Source organism: Pipistrellus hanaki (assembly GCF_964339955.1).
Source record: "Pipistrellus hanaki genome assembly, chromosome: 2".
Taxonomy (NCBI): Eukaryota; Metazoa; Chordata; class Mammalia; order Chiroptera; family Vespertilionidae; genus Pipistrellus; species Pipistrellus hanaki.
Genome location: NC_140504.1, coordinates 85,513,054 through 85,528,863, shown reverse-complemented (window position 1 = coordinate 85,528,863; position 15,810 = coordinate 85,513,054).

Here is a 15,810-nt window from a genome sequence, read left to right as displayed (position 1 = left end):
ATAGATAATAGGTAATTAATATTTTGATAATAGGTAATTAAAATTAATATTTTGATAATAGTTAATTAACATTTTCACCTTTAAAACATTAGCTACAAGCTAGATTAAGAGCAATGGATTAGTTATTGAGTATCAATTTAATAATTGTACCTCTATGCGGCAAAATAATTTAATGACTGCTGAGAAAATCTAAATAGATATTTCTTTGTCTTCAGTAACTGTATGTCTTTTCCACTAGTTCTGAGCCTTCATGCAGTCCTATTGTAACCAAAATCTGATTCTACTGCCTGTTGCCTCAAAAGCCAAACTGATGAGGCAGATGCTGATAAAAGGAAAGAGGTTTAGTTGAGTGCTGGTATCCTGAGAAGATAAAGGAGTTTTCACAGTCCTCAAAAATCCATCTTAAGATCTCAGTGCAGGTGGAAATTTTTATAAGGGAGAGAAAAAGCAGAACAAAGAGATCAGGGGCAGAGGCTGTGGACATGCAGGCAGTGTCCTTGCTGCTCCTGATTTTCATCATTTGTGTCTGTGAGTGGCCACGTGGTGTTTGTGTGTGTGTATATATAAATATATATAACCAGTGAATGCCTGTGTCTGGGCAGTCGGTGTTAACCAGGGTCTTGGATGTCAGGCTGCTTGTAGATTCACAGGGAGCTGAAACTGCTGGATTGCGAAGTATATTTAAAAAACAAAACAAAAAAACTTTTAACATGTGAGTTCTAGTTATGAGAGAAAAATCTGGTTAGAATAACAAGCTGGTTAACATTTACAAAGATTAATATAGGTAGCTTTATATAAATATAGTGTATCCATTCCCCACTATACTATTAGACCTGAGACCTATGGCACAAATCCCACTTACTAAACAGGTTCCCTATCTGGCATGGAGAAGAGCTGGGTAGTATCTAAAACTGAGACTAATTCATTAATTGATTGAGTACTGAGTACCTACCATGGCCTAAGTATGGTTTTAGGTACTGGGTTAGAGAGCAGTGGATAAACCAAATCACCACCATCATGGAGCTTATATTCTAGTACAGGAAGTTAGACAATACAAAATAATTCGTTAGATAATACAAATTTAATTTAAAGTGGTGATAAATACAAGGTAGAAAAAGTAAAATAGGATAGGGAATAGAGATTAACTGGGGAGAATAGCCAATTTAGGTGGAAATAATGTATAGTATTAGAATATGCAATAAATAATATACCTCAAAAGGCCTAGATAATTCCAATATGAATACTAGACACAAAAATTATTTGTTGAGTGAATGAAACATTATTTCCTCTAGGAATCATTGTTCTAAAAGACCTGCTATAGATTTTAATTAAAGGGTAAGAGATTTCAATCTTAAGAGAAGGAAGTATTTGTGATGGTGATGGGTGCTGTGTTGTATAAAATGAAATAGTTAAGTAGGGAGCCCCCTCAAGTATAGGGAGTTACAGACATCAAAAGTGTTAATTAAGCTTCTATGTCCATATATGGTACAAAAGTGAGCTGTAATAGTCAGTTCTTGTGTTACAAACACTTGAGTTCTATGACATCTGACATAGGGATGGGTGAACATAAGGAGGAGAGAAATATAGATAAATATAACATTCTTCAAATACATAAATCAAGGCATTTTTCCATTATATTGGATAGCAATAAATTAGTTAAGGAATGAGTAAGTCTCAAAGGGTTAGTCTTTTGTTGCTGAAAAATGTACTTTAGAAAAACACACACATCCTAAATCATATTAGTATATAAACTAGGAATATATAAAAGCCCAAAGACTATTTTAACTACATCCCACATGCTCTCTACAAACATAATAGGCCAGTACATCAAAATATTTGATGGATTGAAAATTATTTCTACCAACAAGAGTCCCCATTACTACATAAAATGTTCTTAAAAGCATTTCATGTTCTGAGCTCCTCTTAAAAAATGTGAATATTGAATTGGAATTGCCTCATAGCCCAATGTTTTACCAAGCCCAGATTAAGGCCTCAAAGGAATGGCAGGAAGCTTTTTGATGGGGTCCAAGGCATCAGGAAGATAAAGGGTATCTTCTGAGGAGGTTTTTAACATTTTACCTAGTAGTCATTCCACAAGCAGGGAAGTTTAGCTTTTTGCTACCTTTATTTAAAACCATTAAAAAAACAAAACTTCCCTACATTTCTCAGCTATGTTTCATCAAAACTATAATTAGGACTCCATTCCTCCATGTTTTCTTCCCGTATCTTACTGTCATTGTCTTGAAACCTTATTTTAGAATATACATCAGGTAACATGTTGCAGGTGGCTTACTCTGGATATACCTAAGCCCTTCTGCACATCTAAACTTAGATGGAGTTGGTCAAATAAGGGAACTTATGGGTTATGCCCTTTTTAAAATAGTTTTCATGAGGAACTGTTAGCATGTTGTTGAAATGTGGAGTTGCAACTCTGTCTAGACAATGGACAGTCAACAATATGTACTTAAAAGTTGCACTACTGCAAAATGGGTGTATTATCCAGGTACTCATACACTACTTATATTTATTTATTTATTTATTTATTTATTTATTTATTTACTTATTTTTATTGCTGGACCTGTAACAGAACTTTTCTTTTATTATTACTTGCATTCTAAACTTTGTTTAGTTACTTAAAGAAAACCACTTAAGCAACGATTTGCCTCAAATCCATTCTAAGTTGTATATTTGTCTTCCAGTAAAAAAATAAAAAATAAAAATTACCCTCCAAAATAAAGTAAATTTTTAAAAAATTTCCTGTATTTATCTATTATGAACTGTGGAGGTACAGAATGAGCCACCCCAAGATGTGCCTAAGTGCTATGCAAATTACTTTGAGGTAAAGGCAACTAATTAGCTTCAGGTTAATGTTTAACTTTTGCCACTTAACTACCTAGAAGAGTTTGCAATAGGGGCCTTGCCCATAAGAGATTATTTGAAATAACTTCATTTGACCAATCTATAGGGCAGGGCAACCTTTACTTACTAAACATCTGTTCTTTTTATCATCTTGCAATGGCCTTTTGAAGCCCACAAGTCACCTTCCTCACCCCTCAATCCCCTTTTCTATCTCTGAGCCCCTCATGCATGTGGAGTGTCTGATCTCTAATGTATGTGAGGCTCCCCTGTGCAAGAAGCTAAATTTGATTTTCCCTTGTCATCTGCCTCCTGTTGATCTCATTATTCAGCCAGCCAAAAATAACTGAAGGAGGGAAAAGAGAATTTCCCCCCTTCCTCCCAGCACTCACTGCTCACAGTTAAAGCTTTACACTTTGCTTATTGAACTAATTAAGCAACACACACACACACACACACACACACACACACCTCCCCCACAGAAATACAAGTAAAGCCTGAGCCTTTCTTGCTCAATATTCACTTCTTTAATATTTTATATGTATTAAATTGTCAGCATTTCACCATTTCCCCTCTTTTGTAATGCCTCACTCCAATAGTAACAGTACTACCGCTTACAAAAGGAACTTTACCCATAAAAAAGCTTTTCTATTGAATGAATCAGAAGATAAAGCCAAGGCACTTTTAAAATATATCTCTATCTTTTTTTTCTCAGCTTGTTGCTCCAGACCTTGAGTTTAAACTAGTTCAGAATCAATCAACTCAACTCAGAAATAGAATGAAAGGCTTCTCAGAAGAAAGTGAGAACAGAGGAAATATATATTTTTAAATCGCCTATCGTCCTTTGTATCTCAGACAGAATTTATCACTGTCTCACACAGGATGTGGGTGCGTGGGGAAGCACTTGGACAGATACTCCAGCCAGGCAGCCAACATTGTCACATAAATTGCAAGGTGGGTTTAGAGTTATTAGGCAACATAGTAAAACAAAGCAAAAAAAGTGTCTATGCTATAAAAATAAAACCTGCCTTTCATTAGTTCTTATTTAGACTATACTTGTAATTGAAAGCAAATCTGGGTTGACCTCAGGAAAATGGTCAATTTACAATTTTGCAACTCATCATAGGAATGCTATAAAATAAGTATGGAAATTCTTGCAGTAAAAATGAAGAAGGCAATCTACTTTCCTTAGAGCTATATTCATTCAGGTATCTGGATGAACATTTTAGAGATAAATTATTTGATTGACAATGACTTTTGAAAATTTTTTTTTATCAAGAAATATAACACTACAGATTCATAAGATGAAAGTTTCTTATAGTTAGTACTATGTCTCATGGAGACTTAATGATAACCTAAAGACTTGTTGGGTATGCCCAATAGGAGTAAATGCTTCTCCTATCTTAGAATATGAATATGAAATAGAGGGATTAAAAAGTACTCCTAGGAGACGAAACCTAACTGTTTACTGTGTACATGGGTGAAGGCTTTTGGAGCAAAGAATTAATGCTTATGTGCACACTTTGTCAGGATCATCAGTAAACCAGAAGGCTATCATGCCTTTAGTAATCACAATGACAAAAGGAGAGCCTTGGCTTGGAGGAAAGGGGAATTGATGGGAGACATATATTATCATCAAGTCCAGTGGAGCAGAACTCATTTTCTTCCAGTTTCTCTCTTTTTTTTGACTGGTCATCCTTATTTTTTTCTCTTTCCTAAACCTTGTTTTTATGGGTGCTCTAAAAATATTGGTTATAGATTTTACACTTATCATGAAGTTGATAAATGCTCAACGTTTCTGCCCTAGCACAACCTTTCAAAATAAAATTGAGAAAAGAGGAGAAGTTACTAAAAGAAAATCGTGATACCCAGGAGTGTTTGTTTCTGTTATCTTTTTACTATATTTGTATGTCTTATTTATAATTGAACTCAACTCAATTATTAAATCATCTCTCTATATAAAACACTAATATGCAAATAGACCAACGAACTGAACAACCAAACAACCGGTCACTATGATGTGTGCTGACCACCAGGAAGCACACGTGGAACATGGCGGGCATCAGCAGCAGGCGGCAGAGTGCGGAACATGGTGGGCGTCAGTCACGGAGGGATGGTGGAGCAGGTGAGTGGGGATGCCAGACCAAGGTGGGGTGCCGGTCTCTGTCATTGGGGTGAGCCTCTGGTGGTTACTGAAAATTCTTTGCTTCCATGCGCTGCAGTCCTGCCTACCACTTACACCTGCTGCTGGCACCAGCCCTGCCCGCACCAGCAGCCAGTGCCGGAGCTGCCACTCATATACCCACAGCCAGCACTCAGTGCTGGTCCAATCACCTCTGAGGACTTCTCCACTTCCCCCTGTTCCTGAGGAGTGATCAGGGCAGCAGCCTCTGCTCACACTTGCTGACTGTGCTGGCTCCAATTGCTCTGTGTCATCAGTGGTACAAGTGGGACCAGTTTCGTAAGCGCATGGGAGAGGCAGTGATGAGAGGGGTTGGGTGGGAGCACGGAGGATGTGTCAAGACCCGCGCATGTGCCCACCGTAGCCTCATGGCCCACAGTTCCTTTTGAAGATGCAATAATTGGTGCACTGGGACCCTAGTCTATTCATAAACTTGAATTGAGTGTCCACTCTGTGCAAGGCACTGCAAATGGGGCCATGGATAAAAAGATGAACAGTATCTCATATAGTTTTGAAGGAGTCTTATTCTCTGGGGACACTAGTTTTATTCTCTTAAGGACCACTTGATGATAAAACTATCATAAATGTTATTCTACATGTTTTCAGAGAACATTACAAAGGAGCAGAAGGGGAGGGTTATGTCTTTTAGGAAAAGGTAACATCTAGCCTGAATGTTGAATTAACACTGGAATTAGCTTGGGAGAGGAGTGTATTTCAAGCCAAGCAAACTGTGGATCTGAATGAGTTGTGATACTGTCACTGTCTGCAACCCCATTTCAGTGTGCTGCATTGTAGGCCCTGGATGTACAATAATTAGAAGAAATTTACATACATGAAATGGTGAGGGTATAAAGATATCTCTAAAATATTTGAGAAAGTTTTATAGGGCTAATGTAGTAGCATCTCAGGGGGAATATTAAATTCTTTTTGCCTTTGCATTATATTTCTCTCATTGACCAAACTCAATTTCATCATCTTTGATCTTTTTTAAATAGACTCGACTTTTGAATTTCCACATGGTTGTCTCTGCATTGCTGAATTTTGGTGGAAACTCTGTTAAGTCTGATTCATTATTAATAAAATATTTGATGTTGCTGAAGGATCAATTTGATTGGGCCAGATAGATGGTCAGGAAGTGATTTTTTAATAAACCTGTTCCTCCCTGCATTAATCCAAGAAGCTTTCAGGAATCAGTGCATAATTTGTATAAGACTCAGGACCATCAGCTTTATATACATAGTTAAGCTAATTTCCATAATCACTCTATAAGTAGCTACATTTAATACCCCATTTTCCACAAAGTGGAAATTGTGGCTTATAATTAAGTAGCTTATCAAGGACACAAATTTAAAAAGTATTGGAACAGGGCTTTAAATCTAGTTATTACATTGGAATTTATTACATTCCAAATCCAATGGTCTTAAATACTATGTTATATTAAAGTAGGCATATTTTTTATTATTTATATCCTGGTAATATTATTTGTGTGCAGGGAAAAATGGTTAAAGATAGAACCCAGTATCTGAGTGAGTTTTTATTTATATATGCAAGTGCAAATCACTTCCATGGATGATGAACTCAATGCTGGCATTCTCTCTAAGATGATTTGATTCTTACACATCTACATTTCTCAGCTATGTCTCATCAAAACTGTATTTAGTTGGGTTTGGAATAAATCTAATACTTTGTGATTTTCAGGAAAGGATGAGTGCACACAGTGTAAAAACCTCTTAAATGAAATTTACAAAACAAACTCATCATTTCCAGTTGTCTTTGTTATGCATAAAGCACAAGAAGTAGTTATGCCATTACTCTCCGAGGGCTTTCTATAACCTGTGACTGTTTGGAGAACTGCTGTAGGAAAGATTCGGGAATAGCAGAGACTGGGCATACAAGTCACCTCTCACCTCGTCTAGTCAGTATCAGCAGAATTTAAGAAGGTTCAACACTGATATGATTCAGAGAGTTAGGCTCAAAGAGATTCTTCAACGATCTGACTTTAGCTTGCACTCCCAAGCGTACCCTGCTCTTGCAAATTCTCTCATCTTAGAGAGAATGCCAGCATTGAGTTCATCATCCATGGAAGTGATTTGCACTTGCATATATAAATAAAAACTCACTCAGATACTGGGTTCTATCTTTAACCATTTTTCCCTGCACACAAATAATATTACCAGGATATAAATAATAAAAAATATGCCTACTTTAATATAACATAGTATTTAAGACCATTGGATTTGGAATGTAATAAATTCCAATGTAATAACTAGATTTAAATCTATTTTTCATTTTTGCTATCTGAAAAAAGAAACTTTCTGCTTTAACTAGAAGCAATAAAGTATACAAGTAGAATCGATGAGATAAAAATTAGCTATTCAAAGATTTGTTAAGTGTAACCTGATAGAATACCTATTAGAGCACGGTGTTATTAGAGTGGTCAGTGGTTGTGTTCATAGATTTAGTTGTCTCTGCAGTTCATGCTATGTAAAATAAATATATCCATTAAGAGACTTACCATGGTAAGCCTTACAAATCCACCTTGACCAACATAGAGATGACAATCCTATCTTTAAGACACAGAACTTAAGTAAAATTACAGCTCTTTATCACAGGTAGTGTATGGCTGCCTGCCAAATGTTTCTAATTCACTGAATGACATCTAAGGGAGACTAGGAAGAGCTAAAAAACTCTAATGATACAGGAAAGAAATCAAATGACTGAGGATTTCTAGAAGAGAAAAGCCATTAGCAGAAATATTATTAAGCATTTTGATTATAAAATGCTTTATAAAATGCTTTATAATCATTTTTATTTGATCCTTGCAGGTTTTCAGTAACAATTTCAATTCTGTGATATTTTTATTTAAGACATTCAGACTGAATATTTTTTATTTAATGTATTGAACGATTTGGTGACATCACCTGCTATAAGAGAGTATTAAAATACTCTGAAAGATCACACTAAAAAAATTAGACATGACCTCTCCTCTGGAGAAACTTAAACCAATATATCTATGATTTCCCCCTTCTTTCAGTGACAGTTTTTATGGTAGTAGTAGAGGCCCAGTGCACAAAATTCGTGCACTGGTAGGGTCCCTAGTGGCTGCTGGCTGCCAGCCGTAACCAACCTCCCTTCCCCTGGCTGCCTGCTGCCACCGCTGGCTAGGGCCTGCCTCCTTTCCCCAGGTTGACTGGCCGCCTGGTCAAACTTCCGGAAAAACTCCAGTTGAGGGGACAATTTGCCTTCTACACTTTTATTATATAGGATTCTTTCCATTTTAGAGATTAATGAATTGAAGCTCATATCTTTCAATTTTATCAAGAAATACAAATAATAATTTAATGGGGAGTTAATCACAGAAAAGGAGACATGTAATACTTTAAACAATAATAGAAATAATAATTTAATAAAATGAGTAAGTCAGTCATAGATTGAGACAAGAATTTTACTTTAAATAAATACAATTTGTGGATATGTTTTTCACGAATTGTTTGTGTTGTTAGTGTAAATTTTCATATCTAACTGTATTAATGTGTTTTGTATTATATAGACAATAAAAAACAGGATTTATTTTATATTTTAAATACTATGAAATATATAAAATTTCTTAAAATGAGCTGGTAAAAAACACACACATAATGTTGCAGAAATATTATATGTGCAGTTTGAATGTTATTGTTCAACAAAATTCCCTTGGGCTTACTCTATATTTCATGGGTCATTCTATAGTTCAACTTGTATGTACAATTTTAAATTCTCTATATCAAGAGTAAATTATAGCATATGGGCTAAATCCTGCCTACCAGCAGTTTTTACCAGCAGTTTTTGTAAATAAATTTTTAGTAAATAATACTCCATCTTTTTAGGTATTATTTTTATGTATTAATTTCATGCTACAACAGCAAAGTCAATTATTAGTGACAGAAACTGTATAGCCAGAAAGTCTAGAAAATGTATTCAGACTCTTATTCCATAGGCTGCAGCGAATAGACTCCTCATTTTTATAATAAAAATATATACGGGTTTATATACATACATATATATGAAGTCATGCAACTAACATTTATTGAATTTATAATAGGTGCCAGGCTAAGTATTTAAAATGTCTGCACATACAGAGATTAAAATGCAAGATGAAGAAAATATCCCGTCAAAAGTTTATAATCCCCAAACTCTTATTGGTATAATTTTAGCAACCTAGAAAGTTGCCAACCATTCAACATAGGCAGTAGAGAAGAATTAACTCACTAGATGTGGATTCAATTCCATTTCAATTACACATAGGAATCTGGCTATTGCATTTGCACATAAGCCAAGCTAAGGTATTTAAAGTGAGATATATGTATAACTCTTCTCAGAAGTCATTATCAGCCAAGTTATAGCAATCAAAGAGGATTAAGGGAGAAAAATTATTCTACTGTATGCAGTATGATACAATGTATCAAGTCAAGGAAAGGAGAACAATATTATAATATCTAAAATTATGTAGATCCTAAATAAATTTTAAAAGAATTTCATGAGCATAATGCTATGTGTTTTATAAGTAGTATACTGGGAATACTACTGAGCTGCTAAAGAAAATTTGGAGGGTTCAGAGTCCAAAAAGCAAAGAATTTACTATTCTAGTATGATTATAAGCCAAATTTTTTAATGTATTTGTCCTGATTTGACAAAAAACACAAAGATCAGGCAACTGCCAGTATATTAGGTTTTGCTTTTGTTTTAATGAGAAAACTGGACCACTGGTGTGGACCATTTTTAAATAAACAACTTGCAAGAACAATAAGTCCATAATTTATTAGAGGGTTGTTATTGTAACAAATATGCTCATTTTCCCAACTTGCACATTCAACTATTTTGAATGCTCCATAGATTAATTCATAGCCAAGGGAAAGGTTTTCTAGACTTTAAAACGATTTATTAAGCACTATAGTAAACACAAAATGTTAGAAATAAATTTATTTAAGTTCTATTCAATGGGCATAGCATACTAAAGTTTACAAATGGCAAAATTGTTAAATGAACTATGTATGCTGTGACATAGATTATATTGCAGTAACATTTATTTTAACAATCTCCTGTAAAATTTTGCATACCTCTCACAGGCTTTAGCTACATTTGTTAATATATACAATATATATGAACCTAGATTATCCAAATAAAAGAGTATGCATTTACTTTATTTTTTGTCATGATTTGTCTTCTTACTCAATTTTCTCTTAGCACTAGTATCTCATGCTAGGAGGAATAGCCTTGTAAAATCATTTAGGATTGAGTCTGAGTAAAGTAGGAAGAGTTCACTTCTCTCTGCGGAGTGCCAAACACAGATATACAGTGGGAAAAGTATGTTCAGAAAGGTACAATAATGTGCTTTACAATGCTTTACTTAATTCTGCACCATTTTTCTTCACCTGATTTGTGTATATGCACTTATGTTCTAACTCATGATATGTTAGCAAAATATTATACCTCTTTTTAGATGAACATAAAGACATACAAATTGTAAAAAGGGACATCCATTGCATGTTTTCTTTCTGTTCTTGAAAATAGTGCTTATTTTTTCATTAGGCTTTTTTACAAACACTGTAACAATTGCATCTGCTTTTTGCTTTTATTGCTTCTGTGGATTAATCATCATCTCAATATATTGCCATAAAAATAGGGATTCCTAGGGATCCCTAGGATGCTTTCATATAATTGATTTAATTATTCAGAGGCCAAATATCCCGTTTTAGACTATTCCTTTTATTTTCCCCGATCTCCCCGCATGTGAATATTTACCAGCCCATTAACAATCCATTTTAAATGGTGAAACTTTTGAATTAACTAAACTCTGGATACACTATATTACTCTCTATCTTATTAAGGAAATAGTTGAGTTTATTGCATTTAATAGGTAAACTTAGACTGAAAAAAGGCTTTGATGATTATGGTGTTCTTTTAGATGCATAAATATATAAGGAGGGCATCAAAAACATCCTCATTGCATAAGACTGCAAACTGAAATTATAGCACTTTTAGTGTCTTTTAATAAATCCCTTTGATGTAAAGTTTAAAGTTATGTTTGTGGTGACAGTTATTAACTATTACATTTTAGTTCTGTGATACTAGGGTTTCTGCAAATTACATTTCGTCTTTGCCACCCATTTTTCTGTTAGCCCCGCCAACGGAGGGCACTAAAGAAGCTAAAATGTGTCTACTGTCCTGTCAGCCTAATCTCAGCAGTAGTTTGTAACCTTTGTGAAGCTGTTGGTTTCAGTTTCTTGCTTTCTTCCATGTCCTCAGAACCAACCTTTGGCATTTCCTTGGAGAAACTAGCCACAGTCAGGTGGCTCCCTCTAATGCAGGTTAGTAGGAAACCTCCTTTGAACTTGAGATTTCAGCAATAGTAAGGGGCTCTCACTCCTCATAGACCTTCGTCACAAGCTTCTCAAGGCCTTTTCTCTAGTGTCCTGATAACCTCAGCCTCTTGTTTTGTACCTTGCATTCTAAAGGATTCCTTCACTTGCTGTCTCTGTGTTAGCCCAGTGTCCCTTTTATTGTTTGGCCTTTTAAGAACTCTTTAAATAATTCCTATATAATTCCTATATTAGAATTCTCTTTGTTGAACCAATTAGTGTTTCTTACTCTCTATCTGTACTCTGATGATATGGTGCTGTTTGGATATTAAACACATGAAAGACTAAGCCTTTTGCCTTTCTTCTTCTTTCTTCCTTCTTCCTTTGTTTCTTTGTTTCTTCTTCTTCTTTTTTTTTTTTTTTTAACCTTTTCTCTACCCATAGCTTTCTGCAGAAATGCTTCTTCTATGTAGAGTCATGGTCCCATACTCTAATCAGTAGGCATCTATTTTAAATCATTTGTACCTAATACATTTCATTTTGTATTGGTTTAGCCATATTAAGTGGTTCATTTTCTCTATTCCCCTCATCAGACACTGAGATCTAATAGTCATGCTCTCTGCATTTTTTAATTGCCTCTCTCCCACATGCTGTCATTATTTGGCTCATTTCTATCCTCAGGGAACAATGTAGTGTCCTCATCCTCATCAGACACTTGATGAGACTGAACAGTGTCAATGTCAGCCTGCCTATCACTAGAGTTTTCATTATCTGCTTCAGAGTTGGCAAAATTTCTTCCCACAAGGTTGATATGGGCTTTCACATTAGGTCTGGTACCTTTAAGTAAGGGCCATTTCTAGCCTAGTTCCCTTGTGCCTCCTTTCCTCAAAGTATTCTACTGGTCATTATTAACTTATAATGTGATACCTTTCTGAAATTAGTGCTGAGAAAAAGGCTCGGAAGCAAAGTCTGAACCTGTATTCAGCATTTACTGGGCTGCTTTACAAATCTCAGATTCTTTTTCCTGGGTCAAGACAGCCCTGAGGCTAGTTGGCTCTTCTGTTTCATCATGTTTTCACTTCATATTGTTGGTTCCGTGAAGCAGAATTCTCTGCACAACAGACTGTAGTTTGTATTGGCCACAATGTTTAGAGATGAAGCCTTCTACACCCAAATTAGCAACCTGAATAATGATGTGTGTATCTCAAGAAATTTTCTCCCAAAGCATCAGCTTCACAATATTATTGGTGTCAAATGTTTATGCACTTTGCTAGCAACCTCTAAAGAGAAATATTTTTTGTTGCATGCTGTTTTTAATGCTTACCCACAAGCTCTTTGGAAGAGCTAGGAAAGCAAATAACCAAAGTGAAACACTCAAAAAATTTTCAAAGTGAATTTCTAAACAAATATACCTATACCTACAGAGTTCTATCTTCCTTTTCTTTTCTTTCCTCCCTCTCTCTCTCTCTCTCTCTCTCTCTCTCTCACTAGCTATACCTACTGAAACCTGACTTTCACACCTCCTATCATGTCTGATTGAATGTTAACCAAATAAAAGACAGCATTAAAAGTAGAGGGGAAGGTAAGTTTTATTTTAATAACAGGACATGTAAATTCAGAATTCTGAAGTACAGTTGACCCTTAAACAATTCATTATGTACAGCGCTGGTGCATTTATATGCAATTTTTTTTTCAATAAATGTTGTAACTATTTTTTCTTTCTTATGATTTTCTTAATAACATTTTATTTGTTCTAGCTTACTTTATTATAAGCATAATATATATAACATAAAATATGTTGACTATGTTATCAGTAAGGCTTCTAATTAACAGAAAACTATCAATTGTTAAGGTTTTCAAAAGTCAAAAGTTATACATGGATTTTTGAATGTTCAGGGTTGTTGGTGCCCCTGACCCCCACATTGTTCAAGGGCCAACTGTATTTATTTCAGTCATTTCACCTTATTCTTCCTTCTCCTCCCCCAACAAAAATTAACAACTAATGGCTGGTAATCAGACATCTTACTTAATAATAGAGAAACATGTAAATTGACCATGCAAATTAACCCAATAATGATGGCGGTTACTTTGCATACATACCTGGGTCCCAGGAACCTCCAAGGCACCTAGATCACTCTCAGCTGGCCATTGGAGGGGATCAGAGGGTTGGGGTTTGGGGGAGCACTTCCCAAGCCTAAAGCCTGGGGCTTGGGAAGGGGTCAAGCCTGTGACCAAAAGTCTGGAAGACAGAGCTAGGTTGCCCAGCTGCAGCCTGGCAACCCAACACTGACTGCTTAGGTGGCTGAGACCCAGAAAGTGAGTCAGGGTTTGATCTGCAGCCTCAATAAAAGCTGTTGATCAGTGTTCTTACCTTTCTTTTTCTCTCCCTTTTTCTTTCTTATCTTCCCCAGCAGCCAGGCTTTTCTTTCTCTCCCAGCCTCTGCAGGGATGCTGTTAAGCCCCACATGTTTGATCAGGCCCAGGAGATAGGCCTGGAGATGCTGACTTGCATAGGAACCGACCAATCAGAACCAAGGTGGGTGCTGTGGAGAACCAATGCCTGCCTAGGAGACTGAGCTTCTGAGCTGACTGGCATAGGAACTGACCAATGAGAACCAAAGGTGGGTGCTGAAGAGAGCCAATGTCTGTCTGGGAGGCAGAGATTTTGACACTGACTGGCATTTAAACTGACCAATGAGAACCAAATATGGGTGCTGTGCGGAGCCAATGGCTGTCTAGGAGGTGAAGCTTTTGATGCTGGCATAGGAACTGACCAATCAGATCCAAATTGGCTAGCAGAGGAGGGCAGTTAGGGGGACATCAGGCCTGCAGGAGAGGGCAGTTAGGGGCAATCAGGCAGGCAGGCAGTTGAGTAGTTAGGAGCCAGTGGTCCCAGATTGTGAGAGGGATGTCTGACTGCAGGTTTAGGTCCAATTCCTAGAATTAGACCTAAAATGGCAGTTGGACATTCTGCAAGGGGTCCCCAATTGGAGAAGGGAATCCCCCCTCTGTGCATTAATTTTGTGCACCGGGCCTCTAGTAAATTTATAAAATGCTTGATATTGTTTGGGAATGTTTAGAAAGGTAGTAAATAAAGGGGAAAAACAAAGCAAAACAAAACAAAACAAACAGACACAAAAAAACAGATAGAATGTGAAATCTGAAAACCAGAAGTTTCACCCAAGTAAAAGTTGTAATGAAGAAGACTGTAAAAAGGAAAAGCAATTTGCCAGAGCTATTTTTCAAATCACAAGGAAGGTAGGCTATCACTGTTTTTCCTGCCATGTCTTTCTTGTGTCCTATGCAGAAGAAGGCTCTTAACACATGCAACATCAGTGTAATAGTGGTGAGTAATGTGTAGTATTTTCTACTGACCCCCAAAGTTGCAGCATTTCTGGAAGAAAACTGAGTCACACATCTAGTACCTGAATTTGTGGTAACAGTGTTGTACTTGTCTAGTAGCTTTATCTGGGTCAAAAAAAAAAAAAGGCACTTTGCCTTTTCTCTGGAAAACTTGAGCCAGCTGGACACTATCTAGGAAGATAATGCTGGTAAATCCTGGGAAAGCAAAAAGCAGCACCTCCTCTCTCCTTCTATGGCATTTGACATTACCATCTATCCTTAATTATTCTTACCACTTGACATGTAAGTATAGTTAAACCATATAGGTCTGCATTTGTAAGCGGCCAAGTGGTAGCATTGAACATTGAGTCAGAAGTGTCTGCACCTACAGATCACATTGCCTGTTCCATAAAGCAATTCTACTTAGGAGTTTAAAGTCATCTCTTAATCTTTAATGGAGAGTGAACAAAGATTTATGGAACACCTATTATGAACACAAGCCCTTGTTCTATGTATTTATATACATGTTCATTTAATGCTAAAAATGACAATTATTGTGTTGTAGATCAGGAAACTGAATGTTGGTATCGGTATGGACAATCCTAGAATGTGTCTATTATTATCCTCAATTGGGAGATGAGAAAGTGAACTTAATTTTTAAACTAGGAAATATGAACATGAAAATAGGCGACAGCATTATTTGTTTTAGAAAAACAAACAAACAAAAAAAACAACACAACTTCAGGAAGCACTGAAGTACCAGCAGTATATATCCAATGAAACTCTATACAGCAGAGAATATAAATAAAATATAGCTATACATATCAACATGGATAACCCTCAAAAATATGATGATGAATGAAAACTAACAACACAAGTGTAGAGGTCAAAATATGCAAAAAAAGATGTGTGGTAAAAAGGTAAAGAAAAAGAAAATATTGTAGATTTTTAAAAAATTCCTTTGGATTAGGAGAGAAAGATTTGGGAAAAGCCACAAATGATATTTAATAAAATTATGTCTTGAGATTTATGTTGGATACCCAGGTGTTAATATTACTGTTGTTTATATATTCATTTTTTATGCATGAGGGG